The sequence below is a fragment of the Syngnathoides biaculeatus genome, chromosome 13 (genome assembly GCF_019802595.1).
Source record: "Syngnathoides biaculeatus isolate LvHL_M chromosome 13, ASM1980259v1, whole genome shotgun sequence".
Classification (NCBI taxonomy): Eukaryota; Metazoa; Chordata; class Actinopteri; order Syngnathiformes; family Syngnathidae; genus Syngnathoides; species Syngnathoides biaculeatus.
Window position 1 is genome coordinate 17,293,245 of NC_084652.1, and position 16,644 is coordinate 17,309,888.

Sequence of the window (16,644 nt, forward strand, 5' to 3'; positions counted from 1 at the left end):
CTCATGGTTTGAAGCAGGTATTTTAGTCTCATTTTGGTCATTTCCAGGTGTCTTTCAAAGATGAACAAGACATCGCACAATATGTATACTTGCTTGGACCTTTCAGGCTAAATGCTACAATGCCATGTCAACTTTCTGATATGTGGCTGACATTGTATTAAGAAACAGCATCAAGAGTGAGCAACGTCCCTGCCACTGTCATCAATCACCAAGCACAAATTACAGGATGACCTTCGCCTGGCGACAACCTGGTGTGGCGTGCGTTAGCAGGCCGACAACAGTAGCAAAGCACACGTGCTTTGGCGTTTATGAGTCACGGTCGTCGTCAACGTAGCATTAGCCACGCCACACCGCAAACTTTTGGTCATCTTGTTTTGTGTCCTTTATGAATCACAACTGGGGCGTTTACTGTAGCGTTCCAAGAGTTCTAAATTCGCAAATGTCTGTGATTGTACATTTTGCTCGCACGTGTTTGTGTCATTGTTTGATGCAAATGTACAGGAGACAATCGACTTTATCCTTATGTGGGGTTATTGGTTTTCTTTCGTGGCTACACGTGAAGCAATTCATTTCAGTAAAAAACGTTTTGGCCCAGGATAGTTTTCAAAATCACGAGAGTGATTAAAAAACTGTTACATGCAGGTTTGACCACACAAAAATACCAGTTTTAACAACTTTTACCCCTTCCATTATAGAAAAAGCAACCGCTGTGCAATTACATTATTCAAAATAACTTCAGTCACTAACAGTCTTTTTCCCCTTCTGCGATTTGCTTTATTTCTCATGATACAAAACACTATTTCCCACAACATTAACTTGCATAAATTCAACAATGGAAATATCGTGGTGCCTTGAGATATGAGCTGTTGCATCGCCATTTTAATGCTTTGAATTCTGAGCAAAAACTCGAGATGCGCATATTGTATAGTAGCAGTGAACTCAGCTCACTTCACAACTGACAGCAATTTGGCAGATATGGCAAATTTGGCAGATAAATATTCTTCAAGCTATTTATTGACTCTCTAAGTTAAAGTTTAGGGTCTAACCAAGAAAGAAAGAATATTACACACTAAAATTAAAATAATCAATTACTATAACTTTGCCCTCTACGGCTTAATGCTATCAAACACTCCAAAACGGCAGTGACGGGTTAATGAAACTGGCATCGATGTTGCAGTAGTTAACAGATATTCTAACAACATTCACAGGCATATTTTCTTTATCCTCTGCAAAGAGGGACTAATTATAGGCAAGGCTCATTGAGGAGTGAGGAGTCCCTCTGTACTCTAGATTTGTATGTTTGTATTATTGTGGCACCAGGCTGCCAAGGCATTCAGATCAGAAAGAGTAGGAAAATGTGCAGTTACCTTAACACAAATAGTGCAACAAAAACATTTAAGTTTCAACACCCTGTTTGATCACGTCCTTGACGGTTGGGAGAAAGGAATGCGTAAATGGCATTTCCATTCATTTTAAAAGGGAAAGATGACATTGTGGGTGGTGAGAAGGAAAGCTTATATAAACTCTTAAAAGTTAATGCTGCAAAAATACCTTCTTTCAAAACTTGACATCTAAAGAAAACAGTTGCTTTCATTTACGAAAACGGTTTAAAAAATCAATTGACATTTGAAAATCACATTTATATTAAAAAAAAATGTTTAAAGTCATTTTACCCAGCTTTAGTCAAGATCCAATCAAACATTTGTACCTCACCAGCCTTACTGAGCATTATTTAGCATCCCAACCACACGCCCATGACGGAAAATTCATTTTCCGACTCCCACCGTTTTGCTTCCTTGCAATGCGGTGGGAGGATGGTGCCAGGGGCTGACTGGGTCCCCGTCTGTCACTCGCACGAGGTGGCGCGCTTCAAAAGAGCGACTGCTCAGTACCACCGTGTTCGTCTGTCGTGTGACGGCCGCTGAAAACCAAAGATTCCAATAAAACTCATGATTTACAATTACAAAACGGGCCAGCATCCAATCAAAATGTGTGAAAGACAAACTGTCCTCACACCTGCTTGACGATGACACACACACGCACACACACTTGAGCTCAAAAGCACTCACTCACTCACTCATAAAATTAAAAGATCCTCGTGAGCCCAATTCTCTGTTAAATGGATGCGGGAAAGGTAAAAGGCAAAACACCCTTTCTCAATACAGTGAGCGAGGCTAATGAAAGCTTCGATAAGAAATGTATGTGGAGTTTGGGGAATTTGAGACACCTGCATGAATTAAAAAGTGACAAAGATGCAGAATTTGGACTTCAGTATTCCGCATGTACAAGGCAAACCAAATGTATTTATATAGTGCATTTCCTACAAATGTCAATTCAATGTGCCTTCACCTTAACCCAGTATCAGAACTTCAAAATCTATTCTGAAGCTGACCGGGTAGAGAGTTTTGAATGGAGTGTTGCGCCCTCCGTGTTTTTGTCAGAAGCTGAGCTGCAGATGTTTAAATGAGGTGCAGCTGTTTAAATCTCTTCTGGGGAAGTCCAGTCAGAAGACCATTACAGTAGTCAAGTCTACCTGAGATAAAAGCAAAGATGAGCTTCTGCTGGTTTGCTTGACACATGCAAGACTTCACTCAGGATATGTTCTTCAACTATATTGGCGCACCTACAAGACAAATGTAATTGGATGCAGTTACAGAAGTAGGGAAAATGAAGAATATGGACAAAAGTATTGAGATGCCTCCACAAAGGAAAAAGTGAAAAAGAAAATATGGAATCTTGACTTTAAGTAATTAGAACATTCACATTGGTTGCACATCCAAAAGTGTCAAACTAACATGATTTTATTATATTTTTGGAAAGGAGAGGAGAAAATTACATTAGTTTGCGACATTTTAATCATGTGCAACAGATGTACTTTATGTACAAACTAAGTACTTTTTTTTCAGTGCACATGCTTCCACTCTTCTGGGAAGACTTTGTGCAAGATGATGGCATTGATCTAAGTCCTCCCATAAAACTGCAGTCACACATCCAACATGTCTGGATACGATCAAGAACGACGATGACGGCTCAGTGGAGTTTTAAGCTACGCTGTCTGCCCGTTCATCAGGCAGGTCAAAACAGGACACGACGAGCTCCTCTGTTGGGCCAGCTGAAGCACGTCTGAGGGTTTGTTGTGCACGCCTGGTTCTCATGAAGTCACGGCCTGACACTTGGCCAAGTACGCACAAACGCACGTTCGTACACACACACACACACACACACACACACACACACACACACACCACACACACACACACACACCCCACACCACACACACACACACACACACACACACACACACACACACACACAAACAAACAATGCAGCCAGATGAGATCTATGTAAAAAGAAGAAAAATAAGTCACTTTTTATTGGATGCATGTGCTGAATGGCTTGGATTGAAATGTTGTTTCAGTGAGACTCTCACAACTGAAGCTGAGATTGTAAATCAGAAGCAACAAGAAAGAACATTCCAGCGTCCAGCGTGGCCAACAGCCAATTGCGTACCAGCACCAAAGATCTCAGAAGAACTTCGGCGCTATCACCTCTAGGCTGAACACATTCAACCAAGCGTGAATGGGAAGGAAGGAAGGAACGAAGGAAGATAGGAAGAATGTTAAGAGGGAATGAATGTAGGAAGGAAAGAAGAGAAGGTACAAAGAAAGGAAGAAGGGTCGGTGGTTCGGCAGGGAGGTATTAAGGAAGGAATATGGAAACGAGGGAGGAAAGTAAGGAGTGAAGGAGGGAAGAAAAAAAGGAAGAAATGGAATGTGGGAGAGATGCAAGGGAAAGAAGGTATTAGGGAAGCACGGTAGGTTGGAAAGAAGGACACAAGGGAGGGAGCGAGGGAGGACAGAAGGAGGAACTGAGTGAGAGAGGGTGGGGGAAGGCAGGTAGGGTGGTAAGGAAAGGAGGGAGGAAAATAGGGAAGGAAGGAAAGAAGTAAAAGTAGGTGAGAAGGAAGGAAAATGGACAAGAGAGGGAGAGGGAAGGAAGTAAGGAAGGAAGGAAGGAAGAAGGAAGGAAGGAAGGTACATGGTAGGACACAAGGGAGGAAGCGAGGGAGGACAGAAGGGAGGAACTGAGTGAGAGAGGGTGGGGGAAGGCAGGTAGGGTGGTAAGGAAAGGAGGGAGGAAAATAGGGAAGGAAGGAAAGAAGTAAAAGTAGGTGAGAAGGAAGAAAAATGGACAAGAGAGGGAGGGGAAGGAAGTAAGGAAGGAAGGAAGGAAGGAAGGAAGGAAGGAAGGTACATGGTAGGACACAAGGGAGGAAGCGAGGGAGGACAGAAGGGAGGAACTGAGTGAGAGAGGGTGGGGGAAGGCAGGTAGGGTGGTAAGGAAAGGAGGGAGGAAAATAGGGAAGGAAGGAAAGAAGTAAAAGTAGGTGAGAAGGAAGGAAAATGGACAAGAGAGGGAGAGGGAAGGAAGTAAGGAAGGAAGGAAGGAAGGAAGGAAGGAAGGAAGGTACATGGTAGGACACAGGGGAGGAAGCGAGGGAGGACAGAAGGGAGGAACTGAGTGAGAGAGGGTGGGGGAAAGCAGGTAGGGTGGTAAGGAAAGGAGGGAGGAAAATAGGGAAGGAAGGAAAGAAGTAAAAGTAGGTGAGAAGGAAGGAAAATGGACAAGAGAGGGAGAGGGAAGGAAGTAAGGAAGGAAGGAAGGAAGGAAGGAAGGAAGGAAGGAAGGAAGGAGTACATGGTAGGACACAAGGGAGGAAGCGAGGGAGGACAGAAGGGAGGAACTGAGTGAGAGAGGGTGGGGGAAGGCAGGTAGGGTGGTAAGGAAAGGAGGGAGGAAAATAGGGAAGGAAGGAAAGAAGTAAAAGTAGGTGAGAAGGAAGGAAAATGGACAAGAGAGGGAGAGGGAAGGAAGTAAGGAAGGAAGGAAGGAAGGAAGGAAGGAAGGAAGGAAGGTACATGGTAGGACACAAGGGAGGAAGCGAGGGAGGACAGAAGGGAGGAACTGAGTGAGAGAGGGTGGGGAAGGCAGGTAGGGTGGTAAGGAAAGGAGGGAGGAAAATAGGGAAGGAAGGAAAAGAGTAAAAGCAGGTGAGAAGGAAGGAAGTAAGTAAGTAAGGAAGGAAGGAAGGAAGGAAGGAAATTACAATGCATGGGTTGGAAGAATAGAGGAGGAAAGCAGCAGGAAAGGTACTGTAGGCCAGTAAGAAGGAACGAGGGAATGAAGGGAAATAAGTAGGAAGGAAGGAAGAAAAGAAAATGGGAAAACAGAATGGAGATAGGGAAGAAGAAGGCAGGACAGAAGGAAAGGAATCTAGATCAAATAATGACATGTAAGTGACGTATAACTATGGATCATTAGAAACCAGCGTTTGCACAGGTTCTGTTTATATGCATCATATAGTGTTATATGTCCAACATTGTTGCACATTGTTGTTGTCTAGCAAGTATTGATCTTAGAAGCGGCAATGAGTAGTTATATAAAATAAAAAAGTTCATTTGATGTTCATGTACGCTCAAGCGCTTGTTCTTGGATGTTCTGCACTCCCGCCTGAGAAAACGTCTGCAAGCGGGCTCGAGTTGAGATTTTGGCAGAGGACGGAAAAGTTACGTAACAACTTTGGCAACATGTTTGCGCTCGCTCTGGCTTGACTTTGTGCTTCTTTTTTTCTTCTTCTTCTTTCTTGTTGTTGCAAATTGTGCTGCCGCTTTCCTTGTTCCATCCTGCTAAATCTCCGACATGCACTCGTGTTACATAACTTGGTCGGGACTCACAAGAACCATTTGCTACTTTTAATTCAGTACTGCGCAATGAAGTGAGAACATTTTTGTGTGTGTGTGTGGTGTCATGAGGCTAATTCGCACAAAACATCAAGCAGCTTTCATGCATGACGTCAAAACACCAAGTTGGTCTACCTAACAAGGCAGGGGGAGGGGTTTTTTTCAGCCTCAGTTTCACACTTCAAAGCCAATTATTTTGACATTTTTTGATAAAATTAGCACAAAATGTCACACATGATGTCACAAAGTTTTTTTTTTTTCAAATTTAGGAAGAGTTTGTTCAAAGGGTTAACTCTGTGTGGTTGCTTCATCGCTGATATTTTTTTTTGTGCTATTAAATGAACTGGTTGACTCCAATTATTGTCCAATCACAATTGAGACAAAAGTATTGGGACACTTCTGTGTGGTGAAAATTGGAAGAAAAAGAATTTTTTGGGCGGAGAAGTATTTACATATTTTGAGAAAGTGCCATCACCCCCAAATCAATAAGACTATGACTGTTTAATAAGATTATGTTGACCTTTTTATTTATTTATTAATTTATTTTTTTAACAAGACAGCTATTGACTGCAGTTTTCCTATCATAAGCGAAAGGATCACCAATAAATCTTCGCATTCGAGCAGGGCTATGATTATTGGCTCATAAAGATTTCCAATTGGACAACAACATGCTTAATTCAGCAGAAATAATAAAATGACGTAGATTCCTAAATAAAATACAGACGACCACACGGGCTTGGAACCAGTAGCCGTCACACTCGGTTTCAGCTGTTACTCAGAAAAATAAAATTGAGGGGGGGGAATCACCAAGATCCTTCAGCAGTGACCAAATAAGACCAAATCTCCCGATTTTGCTTCCTCCCACCTCGTAAATGTCATCTTAGTGGTTTTTTTCGTTTTTTTTTTTTGACTCCGTCTGGATTCTGGCATGGAAGTTGCTCCATCTGCGAGGTCCGGATCATAACGGTGAGAGGCGACACCTGTGGAGCAGAAACATACCTGATTGGATGACAGGAACACTTACACGTTTATCATCGGATGAATTACAATTACTGTATTACCAACGTTGAACTTCGGTGCATTTTTCCGTATGTTAGCATTAAGCGAGCAGGTTGTTAATGTATGGTGTAGCTTTAATATTTGGTGTTTAAATCTAAATTATTTTTGTATTTTATGTGATCCTTCTCCATGTGTGTTAGAGTAGTAACTATTCAAAGGTTTTTAAGTATTGAAACATAGACTAAATTCAGTTAGGCCATCTATGGCATTTCAGATCGTATGTTAGCATTTAGCTAGCAAAGTTCCAGTAACATATGAATTGTTTGAACAGTTTGGAGTTTTATATATGCAATGTTTAATATCTTTTTTGCTATTGTATGTGATATTACTCCATGTGTGTTGAAGTATGTACTTTTGAAGATTTATTGCTCAATTCCTGTCTGTAGGATTTCATATTATGTTAGCATTAAACTGGCAGACGCTTGTTAATATATTATTTGGGTGAACATTTCTGTTTAAATGTATAATGTTTAATTCTTTGTGTCATTTTTTTCCATTATGTTTGTTGTTTTTAAAAACCTGATCTCTCAATTACAGTGGGGCTATAATGTAATAAACCCTGTAACAAACGGGGGCTTCACTGTGTTTCGTAAACTCACAGTAAAAAAAAAGACAAAATCTGCAAACATGCCATAAGCCATGAAGTGTAATATGACATTGACATTCCATTAATCTATATACAATTAGCATGCTAGCTAGTAAGCAACACGACACTACTTCCTGGTTCTCTGCAGTCACATAGCTTCCCTGATGGCATTGCAGAGGAATGATGACACGGTCGAAACGTTAGCACAAAGCAGCTTTCGTCATTTCAATCTAATCAAGTGTCGCACCCGTCGGCGAGACAGCTCGTCACTTTGATTGACAACTCTCAGGTCGGGCACCCGATGGCACATCAGTCACTCAGTCAGTGGCTGCAGAGACGCTCAGCAAATTGCGTCTTTCAGCGGGAAATCCTGTCTGGAAGCGAACCTACATGTGGCGCATTGTGGATAAGGTTTAGTACCTTGCACCGGGAATTCTGCTTTCACAGACAAAAGGACTTTAGTTTTGCTATTTATGACACATCAAAGAGCATAAAGTTAACTCCTGCTTTGCGTCTCATTTTGGGCTCAACTTTGGGACATACTTTATTCTTTGTGTCTTTTTTCAAACTACATTCAAAGCGCATATAGATGGACCATGCAATAAAAAAGAAATGGACGGAGAAATAAATCAAAGCAATTAACTAAATGTAAATGATGACAAATTATGGAAAAAATATTTTTCGTATTGTACATCTACAATTTCAGAAAATGCAAAATTAACCTGTGCGCTGCGACTGACTGGCGACCTGTTCAGGCTGTACTCCACCTTTCACCCAATGTTAGCTGGTATAGCCTACGCCACTCCCATGACCCTTGTGAGGATAAATGGCTCGGAAAATGGACATGGGTAAATAAACCAGTAAATATCCACTTTTGACTGCGTATTGTGTGGCATCAATGTATCGATTTATATCATTAGGCTCTAAATGCATCGATCTGTACTCAGGAAATTGCCCTGGAATTCGATACCATAAATTGATGTAAAATTGTTTCAATCCATTGTATCAAAACTAGGAAATCAGGCATTGGATTTAAGCAAAGCTGACTTTATATGGATGCATGTGCATGTTTTTTTAAACCTTTTTTTCAATGATATAGACATTCAATCAATATTATAGACATTCAATTACTCATTACATTTTCCTGTTTGTGAGGTCACAGGGGATCATGGGCATATTCAACAGTGCAGTATTTTTGGGATACTATTGACTGGGCCGGACTGAGAAGCAAATGTGGAGTACAGGAAAAGAGGATGGAACCAGAACAGAGTGCAAAATTTAAACTAGAGGAATGTCCCGAGAAGCTTCAATCTGAAGTACGGATGCAGTTTGGTTTTCCACAGATAAATTAAAAAAAAACAAAAAACGTTTGCAGCACACTGTTGTTTACAAGTCAGGCAATACAAGTGTTAGAATATGAAAAGTTATTTGATGAACCAGCATCAAGAAAACATTCTTGATGTTTAACCAAGCAAGGAAAAACAATTTGCAAGTCAGTTCAACAAATTTTCTCTCACTTTTAATTCTTGAATTTAAGTGAGAAATTAAATAAAAAACTATATAAAATAAAAAATATAGAAATATTTAAAGAAATGCATTTTCATAATTCTTGCATGAAATCTCCAGATTGAAGGAATCCAAAATTTTTAAAGCCACCTCATTCAAATTTTAAAACCTCCTATCCATTAAATATGAACAGTTGTCATGGTGATAATGAAACCATAATAAGACCAATATAATTTTAGTTACTGAATTAAAGTAAATAAAATAAAATGCTAAAAAGGTATTAAAATTATGCAATAAAAAGTATGAATGCAATCTAATGTTCCATGAAAGTATGAAAGCACACCCTAATAGGTGAAGGAATGAAATTTTTTTAAGACTTTTTTTTTAAAGCTGCTTCAATCAACTTTTAAGACCCCCCAGCCATTAAATATGACCAGTTGGCACAGTGATATTGGTTTCATATCATTTTGCAGTAATTTTTCAACATTACTTTTTTGATGCATGCCAAACACTAAAACACAAATTGATCAAATCTACTTTTAATACTAATAATATGTTCAATGTATAAACATTGTTTAGTGTGTGTTTTGAAAACCTTGAATGACATTGCTTTACTTAAATATTTTTTTTCTTCCTCTTGTTTGCGAGACGAAGATTTCCATGAGCCCGTCATACTTTTGCAGTATTGCAGGTAAATCCTGGAATAATCCAGACAGCATGTCTTTATGGCAACATTCCCCAGTCACCTGGTGGGTGTGGCAGAGGTGATGTTACAAGACAAAATGTTGCACTTTTTATTTTTTTTCCATGGAGGGCTTCCAACTGATATAACGAGCCCAGCTATTGCCGCCAGGAACATCATCCTTCAGGCTCAAATCAAAAGAAAAAAAATCAGTGTGGGGAAAGCCGTTGCAGCTTCGGCAACTTAAAATTTGTCTTGGCCAATCAGATGCTTGGTCTTGCTGAAGACATTATCCTTTTGGCCCATTTGAATTTAGTAAGATCCGAACATGATCATTGTTTCAGGTGTTGTAGTTTAGGTTAAATAATGAAAAAAAAAGTCAGTTCTGTTATGATCTAACAATGAGATTTTGCTGTTGAAGTACTATATATGTAATTGGTATTCATAAGAAACCAGCAATATTTCACTCTATCCTATCTGTCAATCGAAATTACAATAAGATTCAATCCATTTACAAATTTACTTTCCTTCTTCTTCTTCTCCTTTCGCCTTGTCCTGTTAGGGGTCGCCACAGCATGTCATCTCGGATGAACGCTCATATTTGTTGGCACAGTTTTACACTGGATGCCCCTCCTGATGCAACCCCTGTGGATTTTAGCCGGGGAGAGAAGTTTACAGCACCTGGTATTCCCAGGCGATCTCCCATCCAAATACTACCCAGAGACAAACCCGCTTAGCTTCCGAGAGCTAACGAGATCAGGCGTTCTCAGGGTAGCATGGCTGTAAGCCATTTACAAATTTGTTCTAATTAGCAAATTTACAGGGCAGAACGTTGACTCAGCTGGAAATCGTTGGCCTCACAGTTCTGAGGTCCTGGGTTCAATCCCGGAGCCGCCTGTGTGGCGTCTGCATGTCATCCAGGTGCCTGTGTGGGTTTTGTCTGGGCACTCAATTTTCCTCCCACATCCCCAAAACATGCAACATTAATTTGACACTCTAAATTGCCGCTAGGTGTGATTGTGAGTGGGGCTGTTTGTCTTGGTGTCACCTGCGATTGGCTGGCAACCAGTTCAGGGTGGACCCGGCCTCCTGCCCGGTGCCACCTGGGATTGGCTCCAGCATTCCACGCGACCCTTGTGAGGATAAGCGGCTAAAAACTAGATGGATGGCTGGAACTTTACAAATAAACACTATTCATGGAAATTACAATGCTTTTTTCACATAAATGCATAATTCAATCCGGTTTGATATGATTCACTTTTATTACGATAGTCCCATTATGATGTAGTTAACTCCAATTACAAGAAAGTTAACTCTAATGGCGATGAAATGGGATATGATCAGCTCCAATTACAATAGAATTCACTGCAATTCCAGTACAACTCATCCTAGATACGATACAAATTTTCACAAATTCCAATTTGATTGCAATGCATCGCTATTGCATTTCAGATTATATCCATTGTACGTTTGTTTTTTAAATAATCGCAACGTAGATTTTTTTTGTGCAGATTTTCTCAAAATGTACCATCATACTTTTACCTGAAATTTCATTTTCTAGTCATTTCAATTTCACACATAATCCCATATTTGAGTCACACTTTCACTCTGTCACGAACCAACGGTGCGGAGGCGGACCCAAATGCAGGACTTCAAGGCAGAAACACCAGTGTCTTTTCCAATGGTGACCTTTCTTCAATGTTCTGATTGGCTCCTAAATCAGTTTGGGTTTTGTGCTACCTGTTGCTCTAAATGTAGTTTAATGTAGCAATAATTTCTATTGTGGATGGCATTTTTTTCTGATGTGAACATAATAACCCAAATGAGGTCATTAAGTCATCGTCATGGTTGATGTAAAGCTTTCTCTAACGAGCCAAAGCGTGTCCGCACTTGTCGCTTTATGACCTCCAAATGTTTGTGTGAGCTAGAGTGTGTGTGTAAAAATAAAACAGGTCATTTGGATGGTAAAAAAAGATCACATTGTCTCCTCGGGCGTGTGGAGCGAACAAGCGTACACACGTTAATTCTCGCTCAAAATGCCGCAGGCCATTCAGATGGCGCGCTCATCGCGTCTCGGCATCGCGCGCACATTCGCATGCGTGCACGGGCGAGTGTGTGTGAGGGTGTGCTGCTTTCCCAAGCTCTGCTTTACGAGGTGATAATGTTCTGTTTGGTTTGGTTCAGCGTATTGACTTTCTCTCAGCGCTGCTACTGTATTGGAGTGCAGGTTTCACCATGCACCTCGCTGGACACTTCATTAGGTGCACCAGCTAATGGGATACTACATGAGGCCAAAAACTGTAAAAAAGAAAGAAATAGATAATATTTTTTTTTTAGTAAAATTGCATTTATCGGTATGACTGTGTACAATCCTCAACAAAAGTGCTATCATAACAGTTGGGTCATTTGGGTCAATATCGATATAGTGTATATGACAATAGGAAACAAATCAATTTTTTTTTCTTAAATTTTCCTTATTACTTACTAATAACCTTTGGATTGAAAAATTTATTTTCATTCAAAAGTTGAGCATGACATGCCTTATTTTACAACTGTGTCATTCAATCTTGATTGGTGTTGCCTGCAAACTAATGTGTTTGACAGCAGCGGAGAGAGCATGCAACCTTGGAGCACCTTGGAGGACCTTGGTGCTGATGGTGCATGGAGATGAGGTAGTTCCCCCCCAGCCTCACCTGCTCTATTCTGCCCATCAGGAAGCTGTGAATCCACTAACAGGTGGGTGGGGAAACGTTGAGCTGGAGAAACTTGGAGAAGAGGAGTTGGTTTTGAATGCAGATCCGAAGTCCACAAACAGGATCCTCGCGTAGGACCCCGTGTTGTTGAGGTGTTCTCGGATGAAGTGCAGTCCCATGTTGACTGCATCATCCATCTGCCATTCTAACCCTAACCCACATGAGGTCTTCAAAGGACTTCATGACCACGGATGTCAAGGGGACAGGCCTGTAGCCATTCAGATCTGAGATTGCATGGCATTGGAGACTGGGATGATGGTGGAGTGCTTGAAACAGCATGGTTCTTCGCACAGTTTATCTATTGAACATCTGTGTGAAGACTGTTGTGAGTTGCTTTGCGCAGATTTTCAGGAAGGATGGGTGAGGACACAAGCTCTGGGCCTGCTTTTGTTGTTTGAAGATGCATCTCACATTCTGTTCGTGGATGGTCAACGCAGAAGTCAGAGATGAGATTATGGTCGGTGGTATGGCTGGGAGGGTGTATTGTGTGAAAGTACCCTTTTCAAATCAGTAGTAGAAGCTGTTTAGGTTGTTGGGTAGTCTACGATTTTTCTGAACTTCGGGGGATCGTCGCTTGAAGTCGGTTAGCGATTGCAATGTATGCCAGAATGATTTATAATCATTAGCAACTAAATTGTTTTTCTTGCTTTGCTGCATAGTTTCTCTTTGCAATGTGAATTTTTTTAGTCAGCATTGATTATTGCACAATATAAAAGGTTTCAGGTTTTCCATTCCATTTACTTTATGACCAAGGAGCTGATAACAAGGCATCAACACTCTTATGAGAAACAATGCATCTGCGGTATTCTTCCTAGGCATTAAGCCATACTGTTGCTTGTAAATACTCCTGTCCTGAGTCCAGCCTCCACTACTTTTTCCCATAACTTAATTGTGTGTCTCATCAACTTTATTCCTCTATAGTTCCCACAGCTCTGCATACCACCTTTGTTCTTAAAAATGGGCACCAGGACATTTTTCCTCCATTCCTCAGGCATCTTCTCACCTGCCAGAATTCCCTTGAACAAGCTGGTCAAAAACTCCACCGCCCCCTCTCTTAGATGCGTACATAACCTCCACAGGAACAACATCAGAACGAGTTTCCTTTCCATTTTGCATCCCCTTTAAGTGCCTTTGTAATTTGCTAATCCCCATTGCTAATCTCCGCTATCTTCTGGTCTACCACATGTGCCTCTTCTACTCTTCTTTCTGTCTAATTTCCCTCATTCATCAACTCCTCAAATTATTCTTTCCGTCTATCAAACACACTTCTGGGACGAGTCAATAAATTTCCATCTCCATCCTTAATCACTCTAACCTGCTGCACATCCTTCTCATCTCTTTCCCTCTGTCAGCCCAGCCTGTAGAGATCCTTTTCTCCCTCTTTCATGTCCAACCTGGCATACATATGATCAAATTCCTCTCATTTGTCCTTTGCCAACTCTACCTTTGTCTTAAGTCCCACCTGGATGTATGCTTGTTTCCTCTCCTTGCAGAATGTCTCACTTACCTGTTGTTCATAACTTACCATTAATTACATTGCCTACACTCAAGTTCAACTTTCAGCCTCATCACTCAATCTGACAACTCCAAAACATTCTTAGTTAACTATTCCTTTAAAATAACACCCTCAACTTCTCTTGCATCTACACCTTGTTAAAATAATTTCAACCTTGCCCATAAGATTCTTGTGTTAATGGTTTTCCACCTGCTTTCTTCGGGGAAAACATCTTCCCATCTTTTAATTTCATAGCTGCAACATTCAAAGTTCCCACATTCACTTCTAGGCTCTGTGCTTTCATATTCTACTTCTGGCTAAGAACCTTCTCTCCACGTCTCCTTCATCTTCTATCCAGAGTAGCTGAACTTCCACACTCCATTTAAACAGAGCAGTCGAAACCCCCGAAAAATAGTAGAATAACAGAGTGGTTTTGTTAAGGAATATACACAAATGGTCAGCAGAGTAATTTAAATTCCTTCACAGTAGGGGTGCTCAATGCGTCGATCGCGAAAAAACGTCAGCCTATGATCCCTCAAAACTGCGCGTGTGCGCAATCAGATATTCTGCATTGCACGCAAAAAAAAAAAAAAAATCCAATGCAAATTAAAAGTATAACATACAGCTATTCAGTTTGTGGCATTTTGCAAAGTGATTCAATGAGTGAGGGAGGACTGGTTGTTTCATCCAATGGCACAATTCAGATATGTACTGTAAAAAATGAAAAGAAGAGAAGCCACTAGTTTCTTTTAGGCAGCACACGGAACTTTGTCTAACAAAGACAGCTGCTCCGCCACACTTTCTTTTTCCTAGTGTACCTTACACCCGCCCCCAGTCCCCGCTCTTAAAGATGTACACTCATAATTACAAATGTTACAGTACTTATGCAGCCCATCAATGTTTTTCATAATGACAGCGTCCACCATTGCTGCTTTAGTTCGCAACACAGTCTGGTCAATGTTGAGCAATGAAGAGCCAGACATGCTGCTCATGTTTACTGTCGATATAATTGGAGAAAGTTAAAAAAGAAATGCTGTTGTTTTAAGATGCAATGACTTTTGGAGTATGTGAGTAATCGAAGAAAAAGTGGTTAAATTGGACGAGAGTTTCTCTTTTCAAGTAGGAAAGGTCTGGTCTGAAGCCAAAGTAGAAAGTGCAGGATGAGATGGTGTGTAATTTTAAAATTCCACCTTGGCACAGCCTGATCCAGGATGAAAGCACAGAAAATACAGTGCACAAAAAGCTAATTCTGTATTTTAAATATACATATATCTTTATAAGCTCGCGAGAGGCTGGCTGCCTGAAAAGTAGATCTTGGGGTAAAAAAGTCTGGGCACCCCTGCTTCACAGGATTAATATGCCTGTCTATTAGTCCATCTGTCCATCTGATGACTGATTTAAGATTTAAGCTTTTCTTATTTTGGAAAAAATGAAGGACACAGACAAGTGCAACCACAATAGTTTGAAAATGCTGTCAAAACCACTTACATACATCTTCGTGCTGCACCAATGTCGATTCAAATGCGGACTGATGGCCTACCCGAAGCACATCACAATTACCACAAGGTCAACTCACCACAGACTGAGCTGCACTGTGCTTGTTTACAGAGGCAATTCCACTTCCTGCCACTTTCCGATTATGTTCATGTGGGACTTGATACATACATCTGGATTGCACTCAGTGTTCCACACCAAAAAATCCAAATAGATCCGGCATTCCATATGGAATAATATTAAAAAACATGAGATGAGATCAAAGATTCCCGCATTATAATTCCCTGACAAAAGCTTCACGACGGGATTGAGATGTGGCGTGATGCATGAGGGGTAAATGCTCAGGCTCCTAATAATACCTGAGACGTGATGCCTGACTGCGATTTAAACCACAGCGAGAGAGCAAAAGATAGAGTGTGGCACATTAGTGAGTCTGATGACAAAAATGAACACTTTCATGACTCCGATGCAACCGCTGGAAATGGTGATGCAACCACAAACGCATACTGCACCATATCATCTTATGCACATTAACAGAATACATTATTTAGATGTATCTACATCTTTAGAAGTTGAATTGATTTCCCGAGTTGCAACTTCTCCGTGAGGCGTTGGGGTCAATCCCATGCTCGCGTTTGTTTTCACATTAGCACAAAAGATTTACATGAGGAAATAAGTATTGAATATGATACAAAAGCGGCAAAATCAATGACAAGCATGGAGGTAAAGGTTTGCCCGAGATGATAATTACTTCTCATTAATTAATTAAAACATGCATACATCTACATTTTTGATGTAATTAGAGACTATAAATTGGCTTACATATCATTAAATTATGTAATCCAACATTTCCAAATTTAATTTTAGCATCATATACTTAATTTTTAACATAACAGATAAATCTTATCATAACAATGATAATTATAGTTTTAGGCTTTTTGTTTATTTTAACTTGATGAATTGTAATGGAGCTTCATTGTGCCGCAGAAAAATATGTGCCAATATTTCATCAGCTTCACTTCAAATGTCCATTAATCCCATTTCTAAATGGCCATTGTTGTTTGTCCTTGAAAGTTACCAAAGAAAAATTACAACGTGCGGGAATTTAACATGAGATAATGCAAGTCCCAAATGAGATGATGACAAGTTGTAACACACCTCATCTCCGCCCCTAACGTGCCACCATTATCCTGGCAAACAGCAGGGACATTTTCCCACGTCGCTGCATACGCACATGCAGCAATCACCGAGTGACTCTCTCGGCTTTGATGTTTTCCACCACCCCATCGCTCCCGCCCGGCATTTCCCCGCCGTTGTGACGAGCGGGA

General features: G+C 40.7%; 1 pseudogene; it reads right to left on the reverse strand.

The window, feature by feature from the left end:
* Positions 1-10,243: 10,243 nt before the first annotated feature.
* On the reverse strand, positions 10,244-10,362 carry LOC133511615 (5S ribosomal RNA; annotated as a pseudogene).
* Positions 10,363-16,644: the final 6,282 nt, after the last annotated feature.